This window comes from Hemitrygon akajei, chromosome 15 (genome assembly GCF_048418815.1).
Source record: "Hemitrygon akajei chromosome 15, sHemAka1.3, whole genome shotgun sequence".
Lineage (NCBI taxonomy): Eukaryota > Metazoa > Chordata > Chondrichthyes > Myliobatiformes > Dasyatidae > Hemitrygon > Hemitrygon akajei.
The window spans coordinates 47294135-47300490 of record NC_133138.1 but is presented as its reverse complement, the minus strand read 5'-3'; positions in this window follow the sequence as shown (position 1 = coordinate 47300490).

Genomic DNA, 6356 nt, shown 5'->3' with positions numbered 1-6356 from the left:
CCCACCACCGATGTCAGGCTGACAGGTCGATAGTTCTCTGTTTTCTCCCTCCCTCCTTTCTTAAAAAGTGGGATAACATTAACCATTCTCCAATCCTCAGGAACTGATCCTGAATCTAAGGAACATTGGAAAATGATTACCAATGCATCCGCAATTTCCAGGGCCACCTCCTTTAGTACCCTAGGGTGCAGACCATCTGGACCTGGGGATTTATCAGCCTTCAGTCCCATCAGTCTTCTCATCACCGTTTCCTTCCAAATGTCAATCTGTTTCATTTCCTCTGTTACCCTATGTCCTTGGCCCATCCATACATCTGGGAGATTGCTTGTGTCTTCCTTAGTGAAAACATATCTAAAGTACTCATTAAATTCTTCTGCCATTTCTCTGTTTCCCATAACAGTTTCACCCAATTCATTCTTCAAGGGCCCAACATTGTTCTTAACTATCTTCTTTCTCTTCACATACCTAAAAAAGCTTTTGCTATCTTCCTTTATATTCCTGGCTAGCTTGCATTCGTACCTCATTTTTTCTCCCCCGTATTGTCTTTTTAGTTAAGTTCTGTTGCTCCTTAAAAACTTCCCAATCATCTGTCCTCCCACTCACCTTAGCTCTGTCATATTTCCTTTTTTTTAATGCTATGCAGTCTCTGACTTCCTTTGTCAACCACTGAGGCCCCTTTCCCCCCTTTGAATCCTTCCTTCTCTGGGGGATGAACTGATTTTGCACCTTGTGCATTATTCCCAAGAATACCTGCCATTGCTGTTCCACGGTCTTTTCTGCTAGGCTATCCGTCCAGTCAACTTTGACCAGCTCCTCCCTCATGGCTCCATAGTTTCCCCTGTTCATCTGCAACACTGACACCTCCGAGCTGCCCTTATCCTTCTCAAATTGCAGATAAAAGCTTATCATATTGTGATCACTACCTCCTAATGGCTCCTTTACTGCGAGATCGCTTATCAAATCCTGTTCATTACATAACACTAAATCCAGAATAGTCTTGTCCCTGGTCAGCTCTTGTACAAGTTGTTTCAAGAATGCATCCCGTAGGCAATCTACAAACTCCCTATCCTGTGGTCCAGCACCAACCTGATTCTCCCAGTTCACCTGCATGTTGAAATCCCCCATAACTACTGCGACATTACCTTTGCCACATGCCAATGTTAACGCCCTATTCAACTTGCACCCAATATCCATGCTACTGTTTGGTGGCCTGTAGACAACACCCATTTGGGTCCTTTTGCCCTTACTGTTCCTCAGTTCTATCCACACAGACTCTACTTCTCCTGACCCTATGTCCCCCCTTGCAAAGGACTGAATCTCATTCCTCACCAACAGGGCCACCCCACCCCCTCTGCCCACATTTCTGTCCCTACGATAGCACGTATACCCTTGTACATTCATTTCCCAGGTCTGATCTCCCTGCAGCCATGTCTCCGTTATCCCAACAACATCATAGTTACCCATTCGCACCTGGGCTTCAAGCTCATCCGCCTTATTCCTGACACTTCGTGCATTCAGATATAGAATTTTTAACCCATTTCTCCTCTCTCTGTTTGAATCGCTGCCTATTGTGCTTAACCCAGCTCCCCGAACTCCCATCGGGCTATACGCCCCTAGAATTTTGTTGTCTTTCCTACATTTACTTATTCTTTCAACACATTTAACTCCATGTTCTGTCAGACCATCCCTCTGTACACGAGTCTCCTTATCACTTGTTCCGCCCCACCTTCCTCTACTACACACTTAATATTCCAGAACCGTGTAGTCCCCACCTGTCCTTTATTCTTCCTCTCACTATCCTCTCTCACATTCTGGATCCCCGCCCCCTGCAAATTTAGTTTAAACCCCCCCAAGAAGCTCTAGCAAACTTCCCTGCAAGAATTTTAGTACCGCTCCAGTTCAGGTGTAAACCGTCCCTTCGGAACAGATCCCACCTTCCCTGGAACAAGGCCCAATTATCTACAAACCTGAAGCCCTCCCTCCTACACCATCCTCTCAGCCAGTATTAATCTTTATAATCCTCCTGTTCCTTGCCTCACTCGCACGTGGCACAGGTAGCAATCCTGAGATTGTTACCCTGGAGGTCCTGCTCTTCAGCTTCGCACCTAACTCCCTGAACTCCCTACGCAGGACCCCCTCACTCATCCTACCATCCTACCTGTTGTGCAGAAGACAACAAACTGTGCAAATGCAAATACAAATTAAATTGCAATAAATAAGGAGAACATGAGATAAAGGATCCTTAATGTGAGATCATTAATTGTAAGAACATTCTAATGATGGGGCAAGTGAGTGTATTTATCCCCTTCTATTCAATTGCTTGATGGTGAAGGGGTAGCAACTGTTCTTGAACCTGGTGCAGTGAGTCCGGAGGCTCTTGCACCTTCTACTTGATGGCAGCAGCGAGAAGAGAGCATGACCTGGGTGATGGGGATTTCTGATGATGGATGTTGCTTTCCTATGACAGCATTTCATGTAGATGTGCTCAATGGTTGGGAGAACTTTACCTGTGATGTACTGGGCTGAATCCTCTATCTTTTGCAGGATATTCCAATCAAAGGCATTAGTGTTTCCATACCAGGCTGAGATGCAGCCAGTCAATAAACATTTACATAAGTTTGTCAAAGTTTTCGATGTCATGCTGAATCTCCGCAGACTCCTGAGGAAGAAGAGGCACTGCTGTGCTTTCTTCAAAATTGCAAAGGACAGGTCCTCTGAAATAGTAATCCCAGGAATTTAAAGTTGCTAACCCTCTCCACCTTTGATCCTCCGATGAGGACTGCCCCATGGACCTCTGGTTTCCCTCGCCCGAGGTCTATAATCAGTTCCTTGGTCTTGCTGACATTGAGTGAGAGGTTGCTATGACACCACTCAGCCAAATTTTCTACCTCCCTCCTCTATTCTGATTCATCACCACTTCTGATATGGTCCAGAAGAGTTGTGTCATCAGCAGACTTGGATATGGCATTGGAGCTGTGCCTAGCCACACACTAAATCTAGAGTTGGAAAAAATGGGAGGAAAGCAGCAGAGGAAGTACAGCAGGTTACTGAAAATAAACTATCCAAGTCTGTCCAACCTCTACTTATAGCCAATACCCTTAAAGTTATGGTGTCTGAGCTCAGTATCAGATAGGGCACTGTAGTGGCAGTCTGTTGGTGTCAACCTCAGGAAATAGTTGGAAAGGAGAAGAGAATTAATGATGTTGATCCTTGGAGAATCCAGAGTTCAATGGGGATCAGTTAAGCCATTATTGAAGATGCTGCTACGTAAATAGGTGGGGAAAATTGAATCTGAGTGAGGGCAGCCATTGTCCCAGAAAACACGTGGGAGAGGTATTGTTAGAATAGGTCATGTGCTGAGACGATGTCAGGAAAGATATAAAGGAACAGTATAATCTGACCAATTTCAGGTTACAACGAGTATTTTGATCAGGCTGTCTTGATGTGGCTAATAGATGTTAGCAAAGTAATATGTTATAAAAGCATAAAGCAGTTATTAATGGTTTTTTTCATGAACAAGTAAAACTTGAGAATTAAGACAAAGGGGATTTTGCTTATGAATCAATATTTCTTGGCTCTGATTTTGTGGTTCTTGAAAGCCTGAGGTAGTATTTTTTTTTTAAATTTGGTCCTGTGTTCAGTACAAGAAAGCACATAACTAGAGAGACAGGCTTTGCTTAGGTAAGTAGCTGCAAGAACATAGTGTTCAAAAATTGATTTTTATGTTGAAGGGAGTGGAAGTGGTCACATTTTAAGTGAAATAAACAGTAAAGAGATCTGCTGCAATATTATCATGGAGGCTGGAAGGGAAATAAGGTACAGCAGTTCAATAAAATGGTTAAAAGAGGAAGAGAAGGTAGGTTGCACCAACAAAAAGAGCCACCTCCTAGAAAGGTGGGGGGAGGACATGGGTACTAAAGTAGAGTTAGCTTAGGGCTCCATTTTAAGGAAGGAAGGAAACTGTGCTTAGGTCCCATGAGCTTTTTGCACTTGCTGATGAGGATTCAGAGAGTTTTAAGGAGATGGATGGTGCAAAAGAAAAAGTAATGATAGTGGTGTGTACTTACTTATGCAGGGGTTTATCGAGTATAAATCTGAGAACATGGAGAAGGGTTTTTGCTGGTAAATTGTAACTATCTTAAACTGAAATTAAATTTGAGGTTTAAAACTAAAAAAGACTGCCATGGGCTAATGCTTAATAAACTACTTGTGTCAAAAGGATTAAAATAATGACCTTTCAGATGTGAGTAATAGACTACAATATCAAAGTAGGAACCTCTATGAACCTTAATTTTGTGGTTTTAAAATGTTAGAAAAATTATCAGTTTCAGAATCAGAATCAGGTTTACTATCACCAGCATATGTCATCAACTTAGCAGCAGCAGTACAATGCAATGCATAACACAGAAACATAAGTAAATCAATTACAGTAAGTATATATGTATATTAAGTGGTTAAATTAAAAATAATACAAAAACAGAAATAATAAAAGTGAGGTGGTATTCGTGGATTCAAAGTCCTTTTATGAATCGGATGGTAGAAGGGAAGAAGCTGTTCCGGAATCACTCAGTGAATGCCTTCAGGCTTCTGTACCTCCTTCCTGATGGTAACAATGAGAAGAGGGCACGTCCTGGGTGATTGGGGGTCTTTAATGATAGATTAATATGGCTAGTGAGCCACTAATAAAGTATATCATAGATTGTAATTTAAGAATAATGGCAAACAGATTTTTATTCAGAAGGAAGAGATAGGATTCAAAGTTTTGTCTGGTGCTTGGTAAAAATATGCAAAGGGAAAAAAAATACAAAATGTAGGCAAAGGCAAAACAAATCTGTGCACCTGTGCTCCAGAACATGGGCTTAGAGAATGAAACTAGATGTGGTACATTTCAGAGACTCTGAACATACATTATTTTTCTTTTTGACTGACTGGTTCCAATTCAATGACAAGAGAATGAGTTAAGACACCTTGGGGCTAGATGACGGGTACAAAATACCCCACAGCTTGGTTTCCTCGACCAAAAATAATCCTACCCTGTACTTCTCCCACAAAATCTCCAGCTCATCCCTGGCAACTGCTCCATAAAGCCCCCTGCTTTGCAATTGCTCTTCACAACATTCTGGACTCATGCATCTTTCTGAAATATATCTCACCTAGTTTCTTGGGACTGAGGCCTTATACACCTTTGAGGTTTAATTAAGGTCCTCCTATCACAAAATTAAGGCACTTCCGAAGTCTTGGCCCTTTGCTACAAAACACCGTACTGTTTGTTTGTGTGATAATCGGCCAATCTACTGGCACCCGTCTAGAGAGGGTTGTCACGAGTAGCGTGGCTGAGAATTTTTCTTCCATTCTCAGCTTCCAGTGCTGGCCTGTTAGTCCACATTTATCTCTCAGATGGGATCAATTTGCTTGTCATTAGTTTCTTATTTTGGTCCACATCTGTAACATTAGCCTCTTTATCACTAATTCTCATCTTCTCGTCGGAATGGCGAACAGCTTTGGGAGCAGAGAACGGTTTGAATTACCATTACTGTAATTACCAAATTCTTTCAACACTTGATTAGCCTTTGAGAACCAACCGTTCACATGGTACAAGCATCATTCCCTCTTTCCCATTATGCCATCCTGATATTCTGTGGCCCATTAAGTAACTCATTTTTTCTTTACGCTGCTGGGACTACACAAATCACCTGCTGAGTTGTCATGGGAAAGCCCAGCCCTTTCTGTGCACCTGAACCTCTACATACTAATGTTGGCCTTCTTGCAAACCCAATCTGAAAGGCATGAGTACCAATACCAACTCTGCATCAAAGCATGGTACATGCATTCACTGGAAATGTGTGTGAAATGTAACATTATCACTCCAGTTTACTGTCCCACCTAGGTAGGCAATAAGAGAGGAGCGATGTGTAAAGCCAAGACCAGCAGATCCATCTTAATAAGCTGGTAAGGAAGGCGGGCTCTGTCGTGGGCAAAGTACTGGAGAGTTTAACATCGGTAGCTGAGCGAAGGGCGCTGAGTAGGCTACGGTCAATTATGGATAACTCTGAACATCCTCTACATAGCACCATCCAGAGACAGAGAAGCAGTTTCAGCGACAGGTTACTATCGATGCAATGCTCCTCAGACAGGATGAAGAGGTCAATACTCCCCAATGCCATTAGGCTTTACAATTCTACCGCCAGGACTTAAGAACTTTTTAAAAGCTATTATTAATGCTTTTTGAGATAGTGATTTAGATGCATATCATATTTTTTTTACTGAGTTAAGTATTGCATGTAATTAGTTTTGCTACAACAAGTGTATGGGACATTGGAAAAAAAGTTGAATTTCCCCATAGGGATGAATAAAGT